A 26,629-nucleotide genomic window follows, 5' to 3' on the forward strand; every position below is an offset into this window, starting at 1 on the left:
CCACTGCAGAGGTTAACACAGAAACCCTGGTTAGGAGGAGTTAAGACCCCTGCAGAGGTTAACACAGAAACCCTGGTTAGGAGGAGTTAAGACCCCTGCAGAGGTTAACACAGAAACCCTGGTTAGGAGGAGTTAAGACCCCTGCAGAGGTTAACACAGAAACCCTGGTTAGGAGGAGTTAAGACCCCTGCAGAGGTTAACACAGAAACCCTGGTTAGGAGGAGTTAAGACCCCTGCAGAGGTTAACACAGCAACCCTGGTTAGGAGGAGTTAAGACCCCTGCAGAGGTTAACACAGCAACCCTGGTTAGGAGGAGTTAAGATCACTGCAGAGGTTAAAACACAGAAACCCTGGTTAGGAGGAGTTAAGACCCCTGCAGAGGTTAACACAGAAACCCTGGTTAGGAGGAGTTAAGACCCCTGCAGAGGTTAACACAGAAACCCTGGTTAGGAGGAGTTAAGACCCCTGCAGAGGTTAACACAGAACCCTGGTTAGGAGGAGTTAAGACCACTGCAGAGGTTAAAACACAGAAACCCTGGTTAGGAGGAGTTAAGACCCCTGCAGAGGTTGACACAGAAACCCTGGTTAGGAGGAGTTAAGACCCCTGCAGAGGTTAACACAGCAACCTTGGTTAGGAGGAGTTAAGACCACTGCAGAGGTTAACACAGAAACCCTGGTTAGGAGGAGTTAAGACCACTGCAGAGGTTAAAACACAGAAACCCTGGTTAGGAGGAGTTAAGACCCCTGCAGAGGTTGACACAGAAACCCTGGTTAGGAGGAGTTAACATCACTGCAGAGGTTAACACAGAAACCCTGGTTAGGAGGAGTTAAGACCACTGCAGAGGTTAACACAGCAACCCTGGTTAGGAGGAGTTAAGACCACTGCAGAGGTTAACACAGAAACCCTGGTTAGGAGGAGTTAAGACCCCTGCAGAGGTTAACACAGAAACCCTGGTTAGGAGGAGTTAAGATCACTGCAGAGGTTAACACAGAAACCCTGGTTAGGAGGAGTTAAGACCCCTGCAGAGGTTAACACAGAAACCCTGGTTAGGAGGAGTTAAGACCACTGCAGAGGTTAACACAGCAACCCTGGTTAGGAGGAGTTAAGACCACTGCAGAGGTTAAACACAGAAACCCTGGTTAGGAGGAGTTAAGACCACTGCAGAGGTTAACACAGAAACCCTGGTTAGGAGGAGTTAAGACCACTGCAGAGGTTAACACAGCAACCCTGGTTAGGAGGAGTTAAGACCACTGCAGAGGTTAACACAGAAACCCTGGTTAGGAGGAGTTAAGACCCCTGCAGAGGTTAACACAGCAACCCTGGTTAGGAGGAGTTAAGACCACTGCAGAGGTTAACACAGAAACCCTGGTTAGGAGGAGTTAAGACCCCTGCAGAGGTTAACACAGCAACCCTGGTTAGGAGGAGTTAAGACCACTGCAGAGGTCAACACAGAAACCCTGGTTAGGAGGAGTTAAGACCCCTGCAGAGGTTAACACAGAAACCCTGGTTAGGAGGAGTTAAGACCACTGCAGAGGTTGACACAGAAACCCTGGTTAGGAGGAGTTAAGACCCCTGCAGAGGTTAACACAGAAACCCTTGGTTAGGAGGAGTTAAGACCACTGCAGAGGTTAACACAGAAACCCTGGTTAGGAGGAGTTAAGATCACTGCAGAGGTTAAAACACAGAAACCCTGGTTAGGAGGAGTTAAGACCCCTGCAGAGGTTGACACAGAAACCCTGGTTAGGAGGAGTTAACACCACTGCAGAGGTTAACACAGAAACCCTGGTTAGGAGGAGTTAAGACCACTGCAGAGGTTAACACAGAAACCCTGGTTAGGAGGAGTTAAGATCACTGCAGAGGTTAAAACACAGAAACCCTGGTTAGGAGGAGTTAAGACCCCTGCAGAGGTTGACACAGAAACCCTGGTTAGGAGGAGTTAAGACCCCTGCAGAGGTTAACACAGCAACCTTGGTTAGGAGGAGTTAAGACCCCTGCAGAGGTTAACACAGAAACCCTGGTTAGGAGGAGTTAAGATTACTGCAGAGGTTAACACAGAAACCCTGGTTAGGAGGAGTTAAGACCCCTGCAGAGGTTGACACAGAAACCCTGGTTAGGAGGAGTTAAGACCACTGCAGAGGTTAACACAGAAACCCTGGTTAGGAGGAGTTAAGACCCCTGCAGAGGTTAACACAGCAACCTTGGTTAGGAGGAGTTAAGACCACTGCAGAGGTTAACACAGAAACCCTGGTTAGGAGGAGTTAAGACCCCTGCAGAGGTTGACACAGAAACCCTGGTTAGGAGGAGTTAAGACCCCTGCAGAGGTTAACACAGCAACCTTGGTTAGGAGGAGTTAAGACCCCTGCAGAGGTTAACACAGCAACCCTGGTTAGGAGGAGTTAAGACCACTGCAGAGGTTAACACAGAAACCCTGGTTAGGAGGAGTTAAGACCACTGCAGAGGTCAACACAGAAACCCTGGTTAGGAGGAGTTAAGACCCCTGCAGAGGTCAACACAGAAACCCTGGTTAGGAGGAGTTAAGACCCCTGCAGAGGTTAACACAGCAACCTTGGTTAGGAGGAGTTAAGACCACTGCAGAGGTTAACACAGCAACCCTGGTTAGGAGGAGTTAAGACCACTGCAGAGGTTAACACAGAAACCCTGGTTAGGAGGAGTTAAGACCACTGCAGAGGTTAAACACAGAAACCCTGGTTAGGAGGAGTTAAGACCCCTGCAGAGGTTGACACAGAAACCCTGGTTAGGAGGAGTTAAGACCCCTGCAGAGGTTAACACAGAAACCCTGGTTAGGAGGAGTTAAGACCACTGCAGAGGTTAAAACACAGAAACCCTGGTTAGGAGGAGTTAAGACCACTGCAGAGGTTAACACAGAAACCCTGGTTAGGAGGAGTTAAGACCCCTGCAGAGGTTAACACAGAAACCCTGGTTAGGAGGAGTTAAGACCACTGCAGAGGTTAACACAGAAACCCTGGTTAGGAGGAGTTAAGACCACTGCAGAGGTTAAAACACAGCAACCCTGGTTAGGAGGAGTTAAGACCCCTGCAGAGGTTAACACAGAAACCCTGGTTAGGAGGAGTTAAGACCCCTGCAGAGGTTGACACAGAAACCCTGGTTAGGAGGAGTTAAGACCACTGCAGAGGTTAACACAGCAACCCTGGTTAGGAGGAGTTAAGACCACTGCAGAGGTTAACACAGAAACCCTGGTTAGGAGGAGTTAAGACCCCTGCAGAGGTTAACACAGAAACCCTGGTTAGGAGGAGTTAAGACCACTGCAGAGGTTAACACAGAAACCCTGGTTAGGAGGAGTTAAGACCCCTGCAGAGGTTGACACAGAAACCCTGGTTAGGAGGAGTTAAGACCCCTGCAGAGGTTAACACAGCAACCTTGGTTAGGAGGAGTTAAGACCCCTGCAGAGGTTGACACAGAAACCCTGGTTAGGAGGAGTTAAGATCACTGCAGAGGTTAACACAGAAACCCTGGTTAGGAGGAGTTAAGACCCCTGCAGAGGTTAACACAGAAACCCTGGTTAGGAGGAGTTAAGACCCCTGCAGAGGTTAACACAGCAACCTTGGTTAGGAGGAGTTAAGACCACTGCAGAGGTTAACACAGAAACCCTGGTTAGGAGGAGTTAAGACCCCTGCAGAGGTCAACACAGAAACCCTGGTTAGGAGGAGTTAAGACCACTGCAGAGGTCAACACAGAAACCCTGGTTAGGAGGAGTTAAGACCACTGCAGAGGTTAACACAGCAACCCTGGTTAGGAGGAGTTAAGACCCCTGCAGAGGTTAACACAGCAACCTTGGTTAGGAGGAGTTAAGACCACTGCAGAGGTTAACACAGAAACCCTGGTTAGGAGGAGTTAGGATCACTGCAGAGGTTAAAACACAGAAACCCTGGTTAGGAGGAGTTAAGACCCCTGCAGAGGTTGACACAGAAACCCTGGTTAGGAAGAGTTAACATCACTGCAGAGGTTAACACAGAAACCCTGGTTAGGAGGAGTTAAGACCCCTGCAGAGGTTAAGGTTAACACAGCAACCTTGGTTAGGAGGAGTTAAGACCACTGCAGAGGTTAACACAGAAACCCTGGTTAGGAGGAGTTAGGACCCCTGCAGAGGTTAAAACACAGAAACCCTGGTTAGGAGGAGTTAAGACCACTGCAGAGGTTAACACAGCAACCTTGGTTAGGAGGAGTTAAGACCACTGCAGAGGTTAACACAGAAACCCTGGTTAGGAGGAGTTAAGACCCCTGCAGAGGTTAACACAGAAACCCTGGTTAGGAGGAGTTAAGACCACTGCAGAGGTCAACACAGAAACCCTGGTTAGGAGGAGTTAAGACCACTGCAGAGGTTAACACAGAAACCCTGGTTAGGAGGAGTTAAGACCACTGCAGAGGTTAACACAGAAACCCTGGTTAGGAGGAGTTAAGACCCCTGCAGAGGATAACACAGCAACCCTGGTTAGGAGGAGTTAAGACCCCTGCAGAGGTCAACACAGAAACCCTGGTTAGGAGGAGTTAAGACCACTGCAGAGGTTAACACAGAAACCCTGGTTAGGAGGAGTTAAGACCACTGCAGAGGTTAACACAGAAACCCTGGTTAGGAGGAGTTAAGATCACTGCAGAGGATAAAACACAGAAACCCTGGTTAGGAGGAGTTAAGACCCCTGCAGAGGTTGACACAGAAACCCTGGTTAGGAGGAGTTAAGACCACTGCAGAGGTTAACACAGCAACCTTGGTTAGGAGGAGTTAAGACCACTGCAGAGGTTAACACAGAAACCCTGGTTAGGAGGAGTTAAGACCCCTGCAGAGGTTAACACAGAAACCCTGGTTAGGAGGAGTTAAGACCACTGCAGAGGTTAACACAGAAACCCTGGTTAGGAGGAGTTAAGACCCCTGCAGAGGTTAACACAGCAAACTTGGTTAGGAGGAGTTAAGACCACTGCAGAGGTTAACACAGAAACCCTGGTTAGGAGGAGTTAAGATCACTGCAGAGGTTAAAACACAGAAACCCTGGTTAGGAGGAGTTAAGACCCCTGCAGAGGTTGACACAGAAACCCTGGTTAGGAGGAGTTAATTTTACTGCAGAGGTTAACACAGAAACCCTGGTTAGGAGGAGTTAAGACCCCTGCAGAGGTTAACACAGCAACCTTGGTTAGGAGGAGTTAAGACCACTGCAGAGGTCAACACAGAAACCCTGGTTAGGAGGAGTTAAGACCACTGCAGAGGTCAACACAGAAACCCTGGTTAGGAGGAGTTAAGACCCCTGCAGAGGTTAACACAGAAACCCTGGTTAGGAGGAGTTAAGACCACTGCAGAGGTTAACACAGAAACCCTGGTTAGGAGGAGTTAAGACCCCTGCAGAGGTTAACACAGCAACCTTGGTTAGGATGAGTTAAGACCACTGCAGAGGTTAACACAGAAACCCTGGTTAGGAGGAGTTAAGACCCCTGCAGAGGTCAACACAGAAACCCTGGTTAGGAGGAGTTAAGACCACTGCAGAGGTCAACACAGAAACCCTGGTTAGGAGGAGTTAAGACCACTGCAGAGGTTAACACAGAAACCCTGGTTAGGAGGAGTTAAGACCACTGCAGAGGTTAACACAGAAACCCTGGTTAGGAGGAGTTAAGACCCCCTGCAGAGGTTAACACAGAAACCCTGGTTAGGAGGAGTTAACACCACTGCAGAGGTTAACACAGAAACCCTGGTTAGGAGGAGTTAAGACCCCTGCAGAGGTTAACACAGAAACCCTGGTTAGGAGGAGTTAACACCACTGCAGAGGTTAACACAGAAACCCTGGTTAGGAGGAGTTAACACCCCTGCAGAGGTTAACACAGAAACCCTGGTTAGGAGGAGTTAAGATCACTGCAGAGGTTAACACAGAAACCCTGGTTAGGAGGAGTTAAGACCCCTGCAGAGGTTAACACAGCAACCCTTGGTTAGGAGGAGTTAAGACCACTGCAGAGGTTGACACAGAAACCCTGGTTAGGAGGAGTTAAGACCCCTGCAGAGGTTAACACAGCAACCCTTGGTTAGGAGGAGTTAAGACCACTGCAGAGGTTAACACAGAAACCCAGGTTAGGAGGAGTTAAGACCCCTGCAGAGGTTGACGCAGAAACCCTGGTTAGGAGGAGTTAAGACCCCTGCAAAGGTTAACACAGAAACCCTGGTTAGGAGGAGTTAAGACCCAGGCAGAGGTTAACACAGCAACCTTGGTTGGGAGGAGTTAAGACCACTGCAGAGGTTAACACAGAAACCCTGGTTAGGAGGAGTTAAGACCCCTGCAGAGGTTGACACAGAAACCCTGGTTAGGAGGAGTTAAGATTACTGCAGAGGTTAACACAGAAACCCTGGTTAGGAGGAGTTAAGACCCCTGCAGAGGTTAACACAGCAACCTTGGTTAGGAGGAGTTAAGACCACTGCAGAGGTTAACACAGAAACCCTGGTTAGGAGGAGTTAAGATCACTGCAGAGGTTAAAACACAGAAACCCTGGTTAGGAGGAGTTAAGACCCCTGCAGAGGTTGACACAGAAACCCTGGTTAGGAGGAGTTAAGACCCCTGCAGAGGTCAACACAGAAACCCTGGTTAGGAGGAGTTAAGACCCCTGCAGAGGTTAACACAGAAACCCTGGTTAGGAGGAGTTAAGACCACTGCAGAGGTTAACACAGAAACCCTGGTTAGGAGGAGTTAAGACCCCTGCAGAGGTTAACACAGCAACCCTGGTTAGGAGGAGTTAAGACCACTGCAGAGGTTAACACAGAAACCCTGGTTAGGAGGAGTTAAGACCCCTGCAGAGGTTAACACAGAAACCCTGGTTAGGAGGAGTTAAGACCACTGCAGAGGTCAACACAGAAACCCTGGTTAGGAGGAGTTAAGACCACTGCAGAGGTTAAACACAGAAACCCTGGTTAGGAGGAGTTAAGACCCCTGCAGAGGTTGACACAGAAACCCTGGTTAGGAGGAGTTAAGACCCCTGCAGAGGTTAACACAGCAACCTTGGTTAGGAGGAGTTAAGACCACTGCAGAGGTTAGCACAGAAACCCTGGTTAGGAGGAGTTAAGATCACTGCAGAGGTTAAAACACAGAAACCCTGGTTAGGAGGAGTTAAGACCCCTGCAGAGGTTGACACAGAAACCCTGGTTAGGAGGAGTTAACATCACTGCAGAGGTTAACACAGAAACCCTGGTTAGGAGGAGTTAAGACCCCTGCAGAGGTTAACACAGCAACCTTGGTTAGGAGGAGTTAAGACCACTGCAGAGGTTAAAACACAGAAACCCTCGTTACGAGGAGTTAAGACCCCTGCAGAGGTTGACACAGAAACCCTGGTTAGGAGGAGTTAAGACCCCTGCAGAGGTTAACACAGCAACCTTGGTTAGGAGGAGTTAAGACCACTGCAGAGGTTAACACAGAAACCCTGGTTAGGAGGAGTTAAGATCACTGCAGAGGTTAAAACACAGAAACCCTGGTTAGGAGGAGTTAAGACCCCTGCAGAGGTTGACACAGAAACCCTGGTTAGGAGGAGTTAACATCACTGCAGAGGTTAACACAGAAACCCTGGTTAGGAAGAGTTAAGACCCCTGCAGAGGTTAACACAGCAACCTTGGTTAGGAGGAGTTAAGACCACTGCAGAGGTTAACACAGAAACCCTGGTTAGGAGGAGTTAAGACCCCTGCAGAGGTTGACACAGAAACCCTGGTTAGGAGGAGTTAAGATCACTGCAAGAGGTTAACACAGAAACCCTGGTTAGGAGGAGTTAAGACCCCTGCAGAGGTTAACACAGCAACCTTGGTTAGGAGGAGTTAAGACCACTGCAGAGGTTAACACAGAAACCCTGGTTAGGAGGAGTTAAGACCACTGCAGAGGTCAACACAGAAACCCTGGTTAGGAGGAGTTAAGACCACTGCAGAGGTCAACACAGAAACCCTGGTTAGGAGGAGTTAAGACCCCTGCAGAGGTTAACACAGCAACCTTGGTTAGGAGGAGTTAAGACCACTGCAGAGGTTAACACAGCAACCTTGGTTAGGAGGAGTTAAGACCACTGCAGAGGTTAACACAGAAACCCTGGTTAGGAGGAGTTAGGATCACTGCAGAGGTTAAAACACAGAAACCCTGGTTAGGAGGAGTTAAGACCCCTGCAGAGGTTGACACAGAAACCCTGGTTAGGAAGAGTTAACATCACTGCAGAGGTTAACACAGAAACCCTGGTTAGGAGGAGTTAAGATCACTGCAGAGGTTAAAACACAGAAACCCTGGTTAGGAGGAGTTAAGACCCCTGCAGAGGTAGACACAGAAACCCTGGTTAGGAGGAGTTAAGACCCCTGCAGAGGTTAACACAGCACCTTGGTTAGGAGGAGTTAAGATCACTGCAGAGGTTAAAACACAGAAACCCTGGTTAGGAGGAGTTAAGACCCCTGCAGAGGTTGACACAGAAACCCTGGTTAGGAGGAGTTAACATCACTGCAGAGGTTAACACAGAAACCCTGGTTAGGAGGAGTTAAGACCCCTGCAGAGGTTAACACAGCAACCCTTGGTTAGGAGGAGTTAAGACCACTGCAGAGGTTAACACAGAAACCCTGGTTAGGAGGAGTTAAGACCCCTGCAGAGGTTGACACAGAAACCCTGGTTAGGAGGAGTTAAGATCACTGCAGAGGTTAACACAGAAACCCTGGTTAGGAGGAGTTAAGACCCCTGCAGAGGTTAACACAGAAACCCTGGTTAGGAGGAGTTAGGATCACTGCAGAGGTTAAAACACAGAAACCCTGGTTAGGAGGAGTTAAGACCCCTGCAGAGGTTGACACAGAAACCCTGGTTAGGAGGAGTTAACATCACTGCAGAGGTTAACACAGAAACCCTGGTTAGGAGGAGTTAAGACCCCTGCAGAGGTTAACACAGCAACCTTGGTTAGGAGGAGTTAAGACCACTGCAGAGGTTAACACAGAAACCCTGGTTAGGAGGAGTTAGGATCACTGCAGAGGTTAAAACACAGAAACCCTGGTTAGGAGGAGTTAAGACCCCTGCAGAGGTTAACACAGCAACCCTGGTTAGGAGGAGTTAAGAACACTGCAGAGGTTAACACAGAAACCCTGGTTAGGAGGAGTTAAGACCACTGCAGAGGTTAACACAGAAACCCTGGTTAGGAGGAGTTAAGATCACTGCAGAGGTTAAAACACAGAAACCCTGGTTAGGAGGAGTTAAGACCCCTGCAGAGGTTAACACAGAAACCCTGGTTAGGAGGAGTTAAGACCACTGCAGAGGTTAACACAGCAACCCTTGGTTAGGAGGAGTTAAGACCACTGCAGAGGTTAAAACACAGAAACCCTGGTTAGGAGGAGTTAAGACCCCTGCAGAGGTTGACACAGAAACCCTGGTTAGGAGGAGTTAACATCACTGCAGAGGTTAACACAGAAACCCTGGTTAGGAGGAGTTAAGACCCCTGCAGAGGTTAACACAGCAACCTTGGTTAGGAGGAGTTAAGACCACTGCAGAGGTTAACACAGAAACCCTGGTTAGGAGGAGTTAAGACCCCTGCAGAGGTTGACACAGAAACCCTGGTTAGGAGGAGTTAAGATTACTGCAGAGGTTAACACAGAAACCCTGGTTAGGAGGAGTTAAGACCCCTGCAGAGGTTAACACAGAAACCCTGGTTAGGAGGAGTTAGGATCACTGCAGAGGTTAAAACACAGAAACCCTGGTTAGGAGGAGTTAAGACCCCTGCAGAGGTTGACACAGAAACCCTGGTTAGGAAGAGTTAACATCACTGCAGAGGTTAACACAGAAACCCTGGTTAGGAGGAGTTAAGACCCCTGCAGAGGTTAACACAGCAACCTTGGTTAGGAGGAGTTAAGACCACTGCAGAGGTTAACACAGAAACCCTGGTTAGGAGGAGTTAGGATCACTGCAGAGGTTAAAACACAGAAACCCTGGTTAGGAGGAGTTAAGACCCCTGCAGAGGTTAACACAGAAACCCTGGTTAGGAGGAGTTAAGACCACTGCAGAGGTTAACACAGAAACCCTGGTTAGGAGGAGTTAAGACCCCTGCAGAGGTTAACACAGCAACCTTGGTTAGGATGAGTTAAGACCACTGCAGAGGTTAACACAGAAACCCTGGTTAGGAGGAGATAAGACCCCTGCAGAGGTCAACACAGAAACCCTGGTTAGGAGGAGTTAAGACCACTGCAGAGGTTAACACAGAAACCCTGGTTAGGAGGAGTTAAGACCACTGCAGAGGTTAACACAGAAACCCTGGTTAGGAGGAGTTAAGACCACTGCAGAGGTTAACACAGAAACCCTGGTTAGGAGGAGTTAAGACCCCTGCAGAGGTTAACACAGAAACCCTGGAAAAGAGGAGTTAACATCACTGCAGAGGTTAACACAGAAACCCTGGTTAGGAAGAGTTAAGACCCCTGCAGAGGTTAACACAGAAACCCTGGTTAGGAGGAGTTAACATCACTGCAGAGGTTAACACAGAAACCCTGGTTAGGAGGAGTTAACACCACTGCAGAGGTTAACACAGAAACCCTGGTTAGGAGGAGTTAACATCACTGCAGAGGTTAACACAGAAACCCTGGTTAGGAGGAGTTAAGACCCCTGCAGAGGTTAACACAGCAACCTTGGTTAGGAGGAGTTAAGACCACTGCAGAGGTTGACACAGAAACCCTGGTTAGGAGGAGTTAAGACCCCTGCAGAGGTTAACACAGCAACCTTGGTTAGGAGGAGTTAAGACCACTGCAGAGGTTAACACAGAAACCCTGGTTAGGAGGAGTTAAGACCCCTGCAGAGGTTGACGCAGAAACCCTGGTTAGGAGGAGTTAAGACCCCTGCAAAGGTTAACACAGAAACCCTGGTTAGGAGGAGTTAAGACCCAGGCAGAGGTTAACACAGAAACCTTGGTTGGGAGGAGTTAAGACCACTGCAGAGGTTAACACAGAAACCCTGGTTAGGAGGAGTTAAGACCCCTGCAGAGGTTGACACAGAAACCCTGGTTAGGAGGAGTTAAGATTACTGCAGAGGTTAACACAGAAACCCTGGTTAGGAGGAGTTAAGACCCCTGCAGAGGTTAACACAGCAACCTTGGTTAGGAGGAGTTAAGACCACTGCAGAGGTTAACACAGAAACCCTGGTTAGGAGGAGTTAAGATCACTGCAGAGGTTAAAACACAGAAACCCTGGTTAGGAGGAGTTAAGACCCCTGCAGAGGTTGACACAGAAACCCTGGTTAGGAGGAGTTAAGACCCCTGCAGAGGTCAACACAGAAACCCTGGTTAGGAGGAGTTAAGACCCCTGCAGAGGTTAACACAGAAACCCTGGTTAGGAGGAGTTAAGACCACTGCAGAGGTTAACACAGAAACCCTGGTTAGGAGGAGTTAAGACCCCTGCAGAGGTTAACACAGCAACCTTGGTTAGGAGGAGTTAAGACCACTGCAGAGGTTAACACAGAAACCCTGGTTAGGAGGAGTTAAGACCCCTGCAGAGGTCAACACAGAAACCCTGGTTAGGAGGAGTTAAGACCACTGCAGAGGTCAACACAGAAACCCTGGTTAGGAGGAGTTAAGACCACTGCAGAGGTTAACACAGAAACCCTGGTTAGGAGGAGTTAAGACCCCTGCAGAGGTTGACACAGAAACCCTGGTTAGGAGGAGTTAAGACCCCTGCAGAGGTTAACACAGCAACCTTGGTTAGGAGGAGTTAAGACCACTGCAGAGGTTAGCACAGAAACCCTGGTTAGGAGGAGTTAAGATCACTGCAGAGGTTAAAACACAGAAACCCTGGTTAGGAGGAGTTAAGACCCCTGCAGAGGTTGACACAGAAACCCTGGTTAGGAGGAGTTAACATCACTGCAGAGGTTAACACAGAAACCCTGGTTAGGAGGAGTTAAGACCCCTGCAGAGGTTAACACAGCAACCTTGGTTAGGAGGAGTTAAGACCACTGCAGAGGTTAAAACACAGAAACCCTCGTTACGAGGAGTTAAGACCCCTGCAGAGGTTGACACAGAAACCCTGGTTAGGAGGAGTTAAGACCCCTGCAGAGGTTAACACAGCAACCTTGGTTAGGAGGAGTTAAGACCACTGCAGAGGTTAACACAGAAACCCTGGTTAGGAGGAGTTAAGATCACTGCAGAGGTTAAAACACAGAAACCCTGGTTAGGAGGAGTTAAGACCCCTGCAGAGGTTGACACAGAAACCCTGGTTAGGAGGAGTTAACATCACTGCAGAGGTTAACACAGAAACCCTGGTTAGGAGGAGTTAAGACCCCTGCAGAGGTTAACACAGCAACCTTGGTTAGGAGGAGTTAAGACCACTGCAGAGGTTAACACAGAAACCCTGGTTAGGAGGAGTTAAGACCCCTGCAGAGGTTGACACAGAAACCCTGGTTAGGAGGAGTTAAGATTACTGCAAGAGGTTAACACAGAAACCCTGGTTAGGAGGAGTTAAGACCCCTGCAGAGGTTAACACAGCAACCTTGGTTAGGAGGAGTTAAGACCACTGCAGAGGTTAACACAGAAACCCTGGTTAGGAGGAGTTAAGACCCCTGCAGAGGTCAACACAGAAACCCTGGTTAGGAGGAGTTAAGACCACTGCAGAGGTTAACACAGAAACCCTGGTTAGGAGGAGTTAAGACCCCTGCAGAGGTTAACACAGAAACCTTGGTTAGGAGGAGTTAAGACCACTGCAGAGGTTAACACAGCAACCTTGGTTAGGAGGAGTTAAGACCACTGCAGAGGTTAACACAGAAACCCTGGTTAGGAGGAGTTAAGATCACTGCAGAGGTTAAAACACAGAAACCCTGGTTAGGAGGAGTTAAGACCCCTGCAGAGGTTGACACAGAAACCCTGGTTAGGAGGAGTTAACATCACTGCAGAGGTTAACACAGAAACCCTGGTTAGGAGGAGTTAAGACCACTGCAGAGGTTAAACACAGAAACCCTGGTTAGGAGGAGTTAAGACCACTGCAGAGGTTAACACAGAAACCCTGGTTAGGAGGAGTTAAGACCCCTGCAGAGGTTAACACAGAAACCCTGGTTAGGAGGAGTTAAGACCACTGCAGAGGTTAAAACACAGAAACCCTGGTTAGGAGGAGTTAAGACCCCTGCAGAGGTTGACACAGAAACCCTGGTTAGGAGGAGTTAAGACCACTGCAGAGGTTAACACAGAAACCCTGGTTAGGAGGAGTTAAGACCCCTGCAGAGGTTAACACAGAAACCCTGGTTAGGAGGAGTTAAGACCACTGCAGAGGTTAACACAGAAACCCTGGTTAGGAGGAGTTAAGACCCCTGCAGAGGTTGACACAGAAACCCTGGTTAGGAGGAGTTAAGACCACTGCAGAGGTTAACACAGAAACCCTGGTTAGGAGGAGTTAAGACCACTGCAGAGGTTAACACAGCAACCTTGGTTAGGAGGAGTTAAGACCACTGCAGAGGTTAACACAGAAACCCTGGTTAGGAGGAATTAAGACCCCTGCAGAGGTTGACACAGAAACCCTGGTTAGGAGGAGTTAAGATTACTGCAGAGGTTAACACAGAAACCCTGGTTAGGAGGAGTTAAGACCCCTGCAGAGGTTAACACAGCAACCCTGGTTAGGAGGAGTTAAGACCACTGCAGAGGTTAACACAGAAACCCTGGTTAGGAGGAGTTAAGACCACTGCAGAGGTTAACACAGAAACCCTGGTTAGGAGGAGTTAAGACCACTGCAGAGGTTGACACAGAAACCCTGGTTAGGAGGAGTTAAGACCACTGCAGAGGTCAACACAGAAACCCTGGTTAGGAGGAGTTAAGACCCCTGCAGAGGTTAACACAGAAACCCTGGTTAGGAGGAGTTAAGACCCCTGCAGAGGTTAACACAGAAACCCTGGTTAGGAGGAGTTAAGACCCCTGCAGAGGTTAACACAGAAACCCTGGTTAGGAGGAGTTAAGACCACTGCAGAGGTTAACACAGAAACCCTGGTTAGGAGGAGTTAAGACCCCTGCAGAGGTTAACACAGCAACCCTGGTTAGGAGGAGTTAAGACCACTGCAGAGGTCAACACAGAAACCCTGGTTAGGAGGAGTTAAGACCACTGCAGAGGTTAACACAGAAACCCTGGTTAGGAGGAGTTAAGACCCCTGCAGAGGTTAACACAGAAACCCTGGTTAGGAGGAGTTAAGACCCCTGCAGAGGTTAACACAGCAACCTTGGTTAGGAGGAGTTAAGACCACTGCAGAGGTTAACACAGAAACCCTGGTTAGGAGGAGTTAAGATCACTGCAGAGGTTAAAACACAGAAACCCTGGTTAGGAGGAGTTAAGACCCCTGCAGAGGTTGACACAGAAACCCTGGTTAGGAGGAGTTAACATCACTGCAGAGGTTAACACAGAAACCCTGGTTAGGAGGAGTTAAGACCCCTGCAGAGGTTAACACAGAAACCCTGGTTAGGAGGAGTTAAGACCACTGCAGAGGTTAAAACACAGAAACCCTGGTTAGGAGGAGTTAAGACCCCTGCAGAGGTTGACACAGAAACCCTGGTTAGGAGGAGTTAAGACCCCTGCAGAGGTTAACACAGCAACCTTGGTTAGGAGGAGTTAAGACCACTGCAGAGGTTAACACAGAAACCCTGGTTAGGAGGAGTTAAGACCACTGCAGAGGTTAAAACACAGAAACCCTGGTTAGGAGGAGTTAAGACCCCTGCAGAGGTTGACACAGAAACCCTGGTTAGGAGGAGTTAACACCACTGCAGAGGTTAACACAGAAACCCTGGTTAGGAGGAGTTAAGACCCCTGCAGAGGTTAACACAGCAACCTTGGTTAGGAGGAGTTAAGACCACTGCAGAGGTTAACACAGAAACCCTGGTTAGGAGGAGTTAAGACCCCTGCAGAGGTTGACACAGAAACCCTGGTTAGGAGGAGTTAAGACCACTGCAGAGGTTAACACAGAAACCCTGGTTAGGAGGAGTTAAGACCCCTGCAGAGGTTGACACAGAAACCCTGGTTAGGAGGAGTTAAGACCACTGCAGAGGTTAACACAGCAACCCTGGTTAGGAGGAGTTAAGACCACTGCAGAGGTCAACACAGAAACCCTGGTTAGGAGGAGTTAAGACCACTGCAGAGGTCAACACAGAAACCCTGGTTAGGAGGAGTTAAGACCACTGCAGAGGTTAACACAGAACCCTGGTTAGGAGGAGTTAAGACCACTGCAGAGGTTAACACAGAAACCCTGGTTAGGAGGAGTTAAGACCCCTGCAGAGGTTAACACAGAAACCCTGGTTAGGAGGAGTTAAGACCACTGCAGAGGTTAAAACACAGAAACCCTGGTTAGGAGGAGTTAAGACCCCTGCAGAGGTTGACACAGAAACCCTGGTTAGGAGGAGTTAAGACCACTGCAGAGGTTAACACAGAAACCCTGGTTAGGAGGAGTTAAGACCACTGCAGAGGTTAACACAGAAACCCTGGTTAGGAGGAGTTAAGACCACTGCAGAGGTTAACACAGAAACCCTGGTTAGGAGGAGTTAAGACCCCTGCAGAGGTTAACACAGAAACCCTTGGTTAGGAGGAGTTAAGACCACTGCAGAGGTTAACACAGAAACCCTGGTTAGGAGGAGTTAAGACCCCTGCAGAGGTTGACACAGAAACCCTGGTTAGGAGGAGTTAAGACCACTGCAGAGGTTAACACAGAAACCCTGGTTAGGAGGAGTTAAGACCACTGCAGAGGTTAACACAGAAACCCTGGTTAGGAGGAGTTAAGACCACTGCAGAGGTTAACACAGAAACCCTGGTTAGGAGGAGTTAAGACCCCTGCAGAGGTTAACACAGAAACCCTGGTTAGGAGGAGTTAAGACCACTGCAGAGGTTAACACAGAAACCCTGGTTAGGAGGAGTTAAGACCACTGCAGAGGTTAACACAGAAACCCTGGTTAGGAGGAGTTAAGACCACTGCAGAGGTTAACACAGAAACCCTGGTTAGGAGGAGTTAAGACCCCTGCAGAGGTTAACACAGAAACCCTGGTTAGGAGGAGTTAAGACCACTGCAGAGGTTAACACAGAAACCCTGGTTAGGAGGAGTTAAGACCCCTGCAGAGGTTAACACAGCAACCCTGGTTAGGAGGAGTTAAGACCACTGCAGAGGTTAACACAGAAACCCTGGTTAGGAGGAGTTAAGACCCCTGCAGAGGTTGACACAGAAACCCTGGTTAGGAGGAGTTAAGACCACTGCAGAGGTTAACACAGAAACCCTGGTTAGGAGGAGTTAAGACCACTGCAGAGGTTAACACAGCAACCCTGGTTAGGAGGAGTTAAGACCACTGCAGAGGTTAACACAGAAACCCTGGTTAGGAGGAGTTAAGACCCCTGCAGAGGTTAACACAGCAACCCTGGTTAGGAGGAGTTAAGACCACTGCAGAGGTTAACACAGAAACCCTGGTTAGGAGGAGTTAAGACCACTGCAGAGGTTAAAACACAGAATCCCCTGGTTAGGAGGAGTTAAGACCCCTGCAGAGGTTAACACAGAAACCCTGGTTAGGAGGAGTTAAGACCCCTGCAGAGGTTAACACAGAAACCCTGGTTAGGAGGAGTTAAGACCCCTGCAGAGGTTAACACAGAAACCCTGGTTAGGAGGAGTTAAGACCACTGCAGAGGTTAACACAGAAACCCTGGTTAGGAGGAGTTAAGACCCCTGCAGAGGTTAACACAGCAACCTTGGTTAGGAGGAGTTAAGACCACTGCAGAGGTTAACACAGAAACCCTGGTTAGGAGGAGTTAAGACCCCTGCAGAGGTCAACACAGAAACCCTGGTTAGGAGGAGTTAAGACCACTGCAGAGGTCAACACAGAAACCCTGGTTAGGAGGAGTTAAGACCACTGCAGAGGTTAACACAGAAACCCTGGTTAGGAGGAGTTAAGACCCCTGCAGAGGTTGACACAGAAACCCTGGTTAGGAGGAGTTAAGACCCCTGCAGAGGTTAACACAGCAACCCTGGTTAGGAGGAGTTAAGACCACTGCAGAGGTTAGCACAGAAACCCTGGTTAGGAGGAGTTAAGATCACTGCAGAGGTTAAAACACAGAAACCCTGGTTAGGAGGAGTTAAGACCCCTGCAGAGGTTGACACAGAAACCCTGGTTAGGAGGAGTTAACATCACTGCAGAGGTTAACACAGAAACCCTGGTTAGGAGGAGTTAAGACCCCTGCAGAGGTTAACACAGCAACCTTGGTTAGGAGGAGTTAAGACCACTGCAGAGGTTAAAACACAGAAACCCTCGTTACGAGGAGTTAAGACCCCTGCAGAGGTTGACACAGAAACCCTGGTTAGGAGGAGTTAAGACCCCTGCAGAGGTTAACACAGCAACCTTGGTTAGGAGGAGTTAAGACCACTGCAGAGGTTAACACAGAAACCCTGGTTAGGAGGAGTTAAGATCACTGCAGAGGTTAAAACACAGAAACCCTGGTTAGGAGGAGTTAAGACCCCTGCAGAGGTTGACACAGAAACCCTGGTTAGGAGGAGTTAACATCACTGCAGAGGTTAACACAGAAACCCTGGTTAGGAAGAGTTAAGACCCCTGCAGAGGTTAACACAGCAACCTTGGTTAGGAGGAGTTAAGACCACTGCAGAGGTTAACACAGAAACCCTGGTTAGGAGGAGTTAAGACCCCTGCAGAGGTTGACACAGAAACCCTGGTTAGGAGGAGTTAAGATTACTGCAAGAGGTTAACACAGAAACCCTGGTTAGGAGGAGTTAAGACCCCTGCAGAGGTTAACACAGCAACCTTGGTTAGGAGGAGTTAAGACCACTGCAGAGGTTAACACAGAAACCCTGGTTAGGAGGAGTTAAGACCCCTGCAGAGGTCAACACAGAAACCCTGGTTAGGAGGAGTTAAGACCACTGCAGAGGTCAACACAGAAACCCTGGTTAGGAGGAGTTAAGACCCCTGCAGAGGTTAACACAGAAACCCTGGTTAGGAGGAGTTAAGACCACTGCAGAGGTTAACACAGCAACCTTGGTTAGGAGGAGTTAAGACCACTGCAGAGGTTAACACAGAAACCCTGGTTAGGAGGAGTTAGGATCACTGCAGAGGTTAAAACACAGAAACCCTGGTTAGGAGGAGTTAAGACCCCTGCAGAGGTTGACACAGAAACCCTGGTTAGGAAGAGTTAACATCACTGCAGAGGTTAACACAGAAACCCTGGTTAGGAGGAGTTAAGATCACTGCAGAGGTTAAAACACAGAAACCCTGGTTAGGAGGAGTTAAGACCCCTGCAGAGGTTGACACAGAAACCCTGGTTAGGAGGAGTTAAGACCCCTGCAGAGGTTAACACAGCAACTTGGTTAGGAGGAGTTAAGATCACTGCAGAGGTTAAAACACAGAAACCCTGGTTAGGAGGAGTTAAGACCCCTGCAGAGGTTGACACAGAAACCCTGGTTAGGAGGAGTTAACATCACTGCAGAGGTTAACACAGAAACCCTGGTTAGGAAGAGTTAAGACCCCTGCAGAGGTTAACACAGCAACCTTGGTTAGGAGGAGTTAAGACCACTGCAGAGGTTAACACAGAAACCCTGGTTAGGAGGAGTTAAGACCCCTGCAGAGGTTGACACAGAAACCCTGGTTAGGAGGAGTTAAGACCACTGCAGAGGTTAACACAGAAACCCTGGTTAGGAGGAGTTAAGACCCCTGCAGAGGTTAACACAGAAACCCTGGTTAGGAGGAGTTAAGATCACTGCAGAGGTTAAAACACAGAAACCCTGGTTAGGAGGAGTTAAGACCCCTGCAGAGGTTGACACAGAAACCCTGGTTAGGAAGAGTTAACATCACTGCAGAGGTTAACACAGAAACCCTGGTTAGGAGGAGTTAAGACCCCTGCAGAGGTTAACACAGCAACCTTGGTTAGGAGGAGTTAAGACCACTGCAGAGGTTAACACAGAAACCCTGGTTAGGAGGAGTTAGGATCACTGCAGAGGTTAAAACACAGAAACCCTGGTTAGGAGGAGTTAAGACCCCTGCAGAGGTTGACACAGAAACCCTGGTTAGGAGGAGTTAACATCACTGCAGAGGTTAACACAGAATCCCTGGTTAGGAGGAGTTAAGACCCCTGCAGAGGTTAACACAGCAACCTTGGTTAGGAGGAGTTAAGACCACTGCAGAGGTCAACACAGAAACCCTGGTTAGGAGGAGTTAAGACCCCTGCAGAGGTTAACACAGAAACCCTGGTTAGGAGGAGTTAAGACCACTGCAGAGGTTAACACAGAAACCCTGGTTAGGAGGAGTTAAGACCCCTGCAGAGGTTAACACAGAAACCCTGGTTAGGAGGAGTTAAGAACACTGCAGAGGTTAACACAGAAACCCTGGTTAGGAGGAGTTAAGACCACTGCAGAGGTTAACACAGAAACCCTGGTTAGGAGGAGTTAAGACCACTGCAGAGGTTAACACAGAAACCCTGGTTAGGAGGAGTTAAGACCACTGCAGAGGATAAAACACAGAAACCCTGGTTAGGAGGAGTTAAGACCCCTGCAGAGGTTGACACAGAAACCCTGGTTAGGAGGAGTTAAGACCCCTGCAGAGGTTAACACAGAAACCCTGGTTAGGAGGAGTTAAGACCACTGCAGAGGTTAACACAGAAACCCTGGTTAGGAGGAGTTAAGACCCCTGCAGAGGTTGACACAGAAACCCTGGTTAGGAGGAGTTAAGACTACTGCAGAGGTTAACACAGCAAACCCTGGTTAGGAGGAGTTAAGACCCCTGCAGAGGTTAACACAGCAAACTTGGTTAGGAGGAGTTAAGACCACTGCAGAGGTTAACACAGAAACCCTGGTTAGGAGGAGTTAGGATCACTGCAGAGGTTAAAACACAGAAACCCTGGTTAGGAGGAGTTAAGACCCCTGCAGAGGTTGACACAGAAACCCTGGTTATGAGGAGTTAACATCACTGCAGAGGTTAACACAGAAACCCTGGTTAGGAGGAGTTAAGACCCCTGCAGAGGTTAACACAGCAACCTTGGTTAGGAGGAGTTAAGACCACTGCAGAGGTTAACACAGAAACCCTGGTTAGGAGGAGTTAAGACCCCTGCAGAGGTTGACACAGAAACCCTGGTTAGGAGGAGTTAAGACTACTGCAGAGGTTAACACAGAAACCCTGGTTAGGAGGAGTTAAGACCCCTGCAGAGGTTAACACAGCAACCTTGGTTAGGAGGAGTTAAGACCACTGCAGAGGTTAACACAGAAACCCTGGTTAGGAGGAGTTAAGACCCCTGCAGAGGTTAACACAGAAACCCTGGTTAGGAGGAGTTAAGACCACTGCAGAGGTCAACACAGAAACCCTGGTTAGGAGGAGTTAAGACCCCTGCAGAGGTTAACACATCAACCTTGGTTAGGAGGAGTTAAGACCACTGCAGAGGTTAACACAGCAACCTTGGTTAGGAGGAGTTAAGACCACTGCAGAGGTTAGCACAGAAACCCTGGTTAGGAGGAGTTAAGATCACTGCAGAGGTTAAAACACAGAAACCCTGGTTAGGAGGAGTTAAGACCCCTGCAGAGGTTGACACAGAAACCCTGGTTAGGAAGAGTTAACATCACTGCAGAGGTTAACACAGAAACCCTGGTTAGGAGGAGTTAAGACCCCTGCAGAGGTTAACACAGCAACCTTGGTTAGGAGGAGTTAAGACCACTGCAGAGGTTAACACAGAAACCCTGGTTAGGAGGAGTTAGGACCACTGCAGAGGTTAAAACACAGAAACCCTGGTTAGGAGGAGTTAAGACCCCTGCAGAGGTTGACACAGAAACCCTGGTTAGGAGGAGTTAACACCACTGCAGAGGTTGACACAGAAACCCTGGTTAGGAGGAGTTAAGACCCCTGCAGAGGTTAACACAGCAACCTTGGTTAGGAGGAGTTAAGACCACTGCAGAGGTCAACACAGAAACCCTGGTTAGGAGGAGTTAAGACCCCTGCAGAGGTTAACACAGAAACCCTGGTTAGGAGGAGTTAAGACCACTGCAGAGGTTAACACAGAAACCCTGGTTAGGAGGAGTTAAGACCCCTGCAGAGGTTAACACAGAAACCCTGGTTAGGAGGAGTTAAGAACACTGCAGAGGTCAACACAGAAACCCTGGTTAGGAGGAGTTAAGACCACTGCAGAGGTTAACACAGAAACCCTGGTTAGGAGGAGTTAAGACCACTGCAGAGGTTAACACAGAAACCCTGGTTAGGAGGAGTTAAGACCACTGCAGAGGATAAAACACAGAAACCCTGGTTAGGAGGAGTTAAGACCCCTGCAGAGGTTGACACAGAAACCCTGGTTAGGAGGAGTTAAGACCCCTGCAGAGGTTAACACAGAAACCCTGGTTAGGAGGAGTTAAGACCACTGCAGAGGTTAACACAGAAACCCTGGTTAGGAGGAGTTAAGACCCCTGCAGAGGTTGACACAGAAACCCTGGTTAGGAGGAGTTAAGATTACTGCAGAGGTTAACACAGAAACCCTGGTTAGGAGGAGTTAAAACCCCTGCAGAGGTTAACACAGCAAACTTGGTTAGGAGGAGTTAAGACCACTGCAGAGGTTAACACAGAAACCCTGGTTAGGAGGAGTTAGGACCACTGCAGAGGTTAAAACACAGAAACCCTGGTTAGGAGGAGTTAAGACCCCTGCAGAGGTTGACACAGAAACCCTGGTTATGAGGAGTTAACACCACTGCAGAGGTTAACACAGAAACCCTGGTTAGGAGGAGTTAAGACCCCTGCAGAGGTTAACACAGCAACCTTGGTTAGGAGGAGTTAAGACCACTGCAGAGGTTAACACAGAAACCCTGGTTAGGAGGAGTTAAGACCCCTGCAGAGGTTGACACAGAAACCCTGGTTAGGAGGAGTTAAGACCACTGCAGAGGTTAACACAGAAACCCTGGTTAGGAGGAGTTAAGACCCCTGCAGAGGTTAACACAGAAACCTTGGTTAGGAGGAGTTAAGACCACTGCATAGGTTAACACAGAAACCCTGGTTAGGAGGAGTTAAGACCCCTGCAGAGGTCAACACAGAAACCCTGGTTAGGAGGAGTTAAGACCACTGCAGAGGTCAACACAGAAACCCTGGTTAGGAGGAGTTAAGACCCCTGCAGAGGTTAACACAGAAACCCTGGTTAGGAGGAGTTAAGACCACTGCAGAGGTTAACACAGAAACCCTGGTTAGGAGGAGTTAAGACCCCTGCAGAGGTTAACACAGCAACCTTGGTTAGGAGGAGTTAAGACCACTGCAGAGGTTAACACAGAAACCCTGGTTAGGAGGAGTTAGGATCACTGCAGAGGTTAAAACACAGAAACCCTGGTTAGGAGGAGTTAAGACCCCTGCAGAGGTTGACACAGAAACCCTGGTTATGAGGAGTTAACATCACTGCAGAGGTTAACACAGAAACCCTGGTTAGGAGGAGTTAAGACCCCTGCAGAGGTTAACACAGCAACCTTGGTTAGGAGGAGTTAAGACCACTGCAGAGGTTAACACAGAAACCCTGGTTAGGAGGAGTTAAGACCCCTGCAGAGGTTGACACAGAAACCCTGGTTAGGAGGAGTTAAGATTACTGCAGAGGTTAACACAGAAACCCTGGTTAGGAGGAGTTAAGACCCCTGCAGAGGTTAACACAGAAACCTTGGTTAGGAGGAGTTAAGACCACTGCAGAGGTTAACACAGAAACCCTGGTTAGGAGGAGTTAAGACCCCTGCAGAGGTCAACACAGAAACCCTGGTTAGGAGGAGTTAAGACCACTGCAGAGGTCAACACAGAAACCCTGGTTAGGAGGAGTTAAGACCCCTGCAGAGGTTAACACATCAACCTTGGTTAGGAGGAGTTAAGACCACTGCAGAGGTTAACACAGCAACCTTGGTTAGGAGGAGTTAAGACCACTGCAGAGGTTAACACAGAAACCCTGGTTAGGAGGAGTTAGGATCACTGCAGAGGTTAAAACACAGAAACCCTGGTTAGGAGGAGTTAAGACCCCTGCAGAGGTTGACACAGAAACCCTGGTTAGGAGGAGTTAACATCACTGCAGAGGTTAACACAGAAACCCTGGTTAGGAGGAGTTAAGACCCCTGCAGAGGTTAACACAGCAACCTTGGTTAGGAGGAGTTAAGACCCCTGCAGAGGTTAACACAGAAACCCTGGTTAGGAGGAGTTAAGACCCCTGCAGAGGTTAACACAGAAACCCTGGTTAGGAGGAGTTAAGACCACTGCAGAGGTTAACACAGAAACCCTGGTTAGGAGGAGTTAAGACCCCTGCAGAGGTTAACACAGAAACCCTGGTTAGGAGGAGTTAAGAACACTGCAGAGGTCAACACAGAAACCCTGGTTAGGAGGAGTTAAGACCACTGCAGAGGTTAACACAGAAACCCTGGTTAGGAGGAGTTAAGACCACTGCAGAGGTTAACACAGAAACCCTGGTTAGGAGGAGTTAAGACCACTGCAGAGGATAAAACACAGAAACCCTGGTTAGGAGGAGTTAAGACCCCTGCAGAGGTTGACACAGAAACCCTGGTTAGGAGGAGTTAAGACCCCTGCAGAGGTTAACACAGCAACCTTGGTTAGGAGGAGTTAAGACCACTGCAGAGGTTAACACAGAAACCCTGGTTAGGAGGAGTTAAGACCCCTGCAGAGGTTGACACAGAAACCCTGGTTAGGAGGAGTTAAGATCACTGCAGAGGTTAACACAGAAACCCTGGTTAGGAGGAGTTAAGACCCCTGCAGAGGTTAACACAGCAAACTTGGTTAGGAGGAGTTAAGACCACTGCAGAGGTTAACACAGAAACCCTGGTTAGGAGGAGTTAGGATCACTGCAGAGGTTAAAACACAGAAACCCTGGTTAGGAGGAGTTAAGACCCCTGCAGAGGTTGACACAGAAACCCTGGTTATGAGGAGTTAACATCACTGCAGAGGTTAACACAGAAACCCTGGTTAGGAGGAGTTAAGACCCCTGCAGAGGTTAACACAGCAACCTTGGTTAGGAGGAGTTAAGACCACTGCAGAGGTTAACACAGAAACCCTGGTTAGGAGGAGTTAAGACCCCTGCAGAGGTTGACACAGAAACCCTGGTTAGGAGGAGTTAAGATTACTGCAGAGGTTAACACAGAAACCCTGGTTAGGAGGAGTTAAGACCCCTGCAGAGGTTAACACAGCAACCTTGGTTAGGAGGAGTTAAGACCACTGCAGAGGTTAACACAGAAACCCTGGTTAGGAGGAGTTAAGACCCCTGCAGAGGTCAACACAGAAACCCTGGTTAGGAGGAGTTAAGACCACTGCAGAGGTCAACACAGAAACCCTGGTTAGGAGGAGTTAAGACCCCTGCAGAGGTTAACACATCAACCTTGGTTAGGAGGAGTTAAGACCACTGCAGAGGTTAACACAGCAACCTTGGTTAGGAGGAGTTAAGACCACTGCAGAGGTTAACACAGAAACCCTGGTTAGGAGGAGTTAGGATCACTGCAGAGGTTAAAACACAGAAACCCTGTTTAGGAGGAGTTAAGACCCCTGCAGAGGTTGACACAGAAACCCTGGATAGGAGGAGTTAACATCACTGCAGAGGTTAACACAGAAACCCTGGTTAGGAGGAGTTAAGACCCCTGCAGAGGTTAACACAGCAACCTTGGTTAGGAGGAGTTAAGACCACTGCAGAGGTTAACACAGAAACCCTGGTTAGGAGGAGTTAGGATCACTGCAGAGGTTAAAACACAGAAACCCTGGTTAGGAGGAGTTAAGACCCCTGCAGAGGTTGACACAGAAACCCTGGTTAGGAGGAGTTAACATCACTGCAGAGGTTGACACAGAAACCCTGGTTAGGAGGAGTTAAGACCCCTGCAGAGGTTAACACAGCAACCTTGGTTAGGAGGAGTTAAGACCCCTGCAGAGGTCAACACAGAAACCCTGGTTAGGAGGAGTTAAGACCCCTGCAGAGGTTAACACAGAAACCCTGGTTAGGAGGAGTTAAGACCACTGCAGAGGTTAACACAGAAACCCTGGTTAGGAGGAGTTAAGACCCCTGCAGAGGTTAACACAGAAACCCTGGTTAGGAGGAGTTAAGAACACTGCAGAGGTTAACACAGAAACCCTGGTTAGGAGGAGTTAAGACCACTGCAGAGGTTAACACAGAAACCCTGGTTAGGAGGAGTTAAGACCACTGCAGAGGTTAACACAGAAACCCTGGTTAGGAGGAGTTAAGATCACTGCAGAGGTTAAAACACAGAAACCCTGGTTAGGAGGAGTTAAGACCCCTGCAGAGGTTGACACAGAAACCCTGGTTAGGAGGAGTTAAGACCCCTGCAGAGGTTAACACAGCAACCTTGGTTAGGAGGAGTTAAGACCACTGCAGAGGTTAACACAGAAACCCTGGTTAGGAGGAGTTAAGACCCCTGCAGAGGTTGACACAGAAACCCTGGTTAGGAGGAGTTAAGATTACTGCAGAGGTTAACACAGAAACCCTGGTTAGGAGGAGTTAAGACCCCTGCAGAGGTTAACACAGCAACCTTGGTTAGGAGGAGTTAAGACCACTGCAGAGGTTAACACAGAAACCCTGGTTAGGAGGAGTTAGGATCACTGCAGAGGTTAAAACACAGAAACCCTGGTTAGGAGGAGTTAAGACCCCTGCAGAGGTTGACACAGAAACCCTGGTTAGGAGGAGTTAACATCACTGCAGAGGTTAACACAGAAACCCTGGTTAGGAGGAGTTAAGACCCCTGCAGAGGTTAACACAGCAACCTTGGTTAGGAGGAGTTAAGACCACTGCAGAGGTTAACACAGAAACCCTGGTTAGGAGGAGTTAAGACCCCTGCAGAGGTTGACACAGAAACCCTGGTTAGGAGGAGTTAAGATTACTGCAGAGGTTAACACAGAAACCCTGGTTAGGAGGAGTTAAGACCCCTGCAGAGGTTAACACAGCAACCTTGGTTAGGAGGAGTTAAGACCACTGCATAGGTTAACACAGAAACCCTGGTTAGGAGGAGTTAAGACCCCTGCAGAGGTCAACACAGAAACCCTGGTTAGGAGGAGTTAAGACCACTGCAGAGGTTAACACAGAAACCCTGGTTAGGAGGAGTTAAGACCCCTGCAGAGGTTGACACAGAAACCCTGGTTAGGAGGAGTTAAGATTACTGCAGAGGTTAACACAGAAACCCTGGTTAGGAGGAGTTAAGACCCCTGCAGAGGTTAACACAGCAAACTTGGTTAGGAGGAGTTAAGACCACTGCAGAGGTTAACACAGAAACCCTGGTTAGGAGGAGTTAGGATCACTGCAGAGGTTAAAACACAGAAACCCTGGTTAGGAGGAGTTAAGACCCCTGCAGAGGTTGACACAGAAACCCTGGTTAGGAGGAGTTAACATCACTGCAGAGGTTAACACAGAAACCCTGGTTAGGAGGAGTTAAGACCCCTGCAGAGGTTAACACAGCAACCTTGGTTAGGAGGAGTTAAGACCACTGCAGAGGTTAACACAGAAACCCTGGTTAGGAGGAGTTAAGACCCCTGCAGAGGTTGACACAGAAACCCTGGTTAGGAGGAGTTAAGATCACTGCAGAGGTTAACACAGAAACCCTGGTTAGGAGGAGTTAAGACCCCTGCAGAGGTTAACACAGCAACCTTGGTTAGGAGGAGTTAAGACCACTGCAGAGGTTAACACAGAAACCCTGGTTAGGAGGAGTTAAG

This window comes from Salmo salar, chromosome ssa26 (assembly GCF_905237065.1).
Source record: "Salmo salar chromosome ssa26, Ssal_v3.1, whole genome shotgun sequence".
Taxonomy (NCBI): Eukaryota; Metazoa; Chordata; class Actinopteri; order Salmoniformes; family Salmonidae; genus Salmo; species Salmo salar.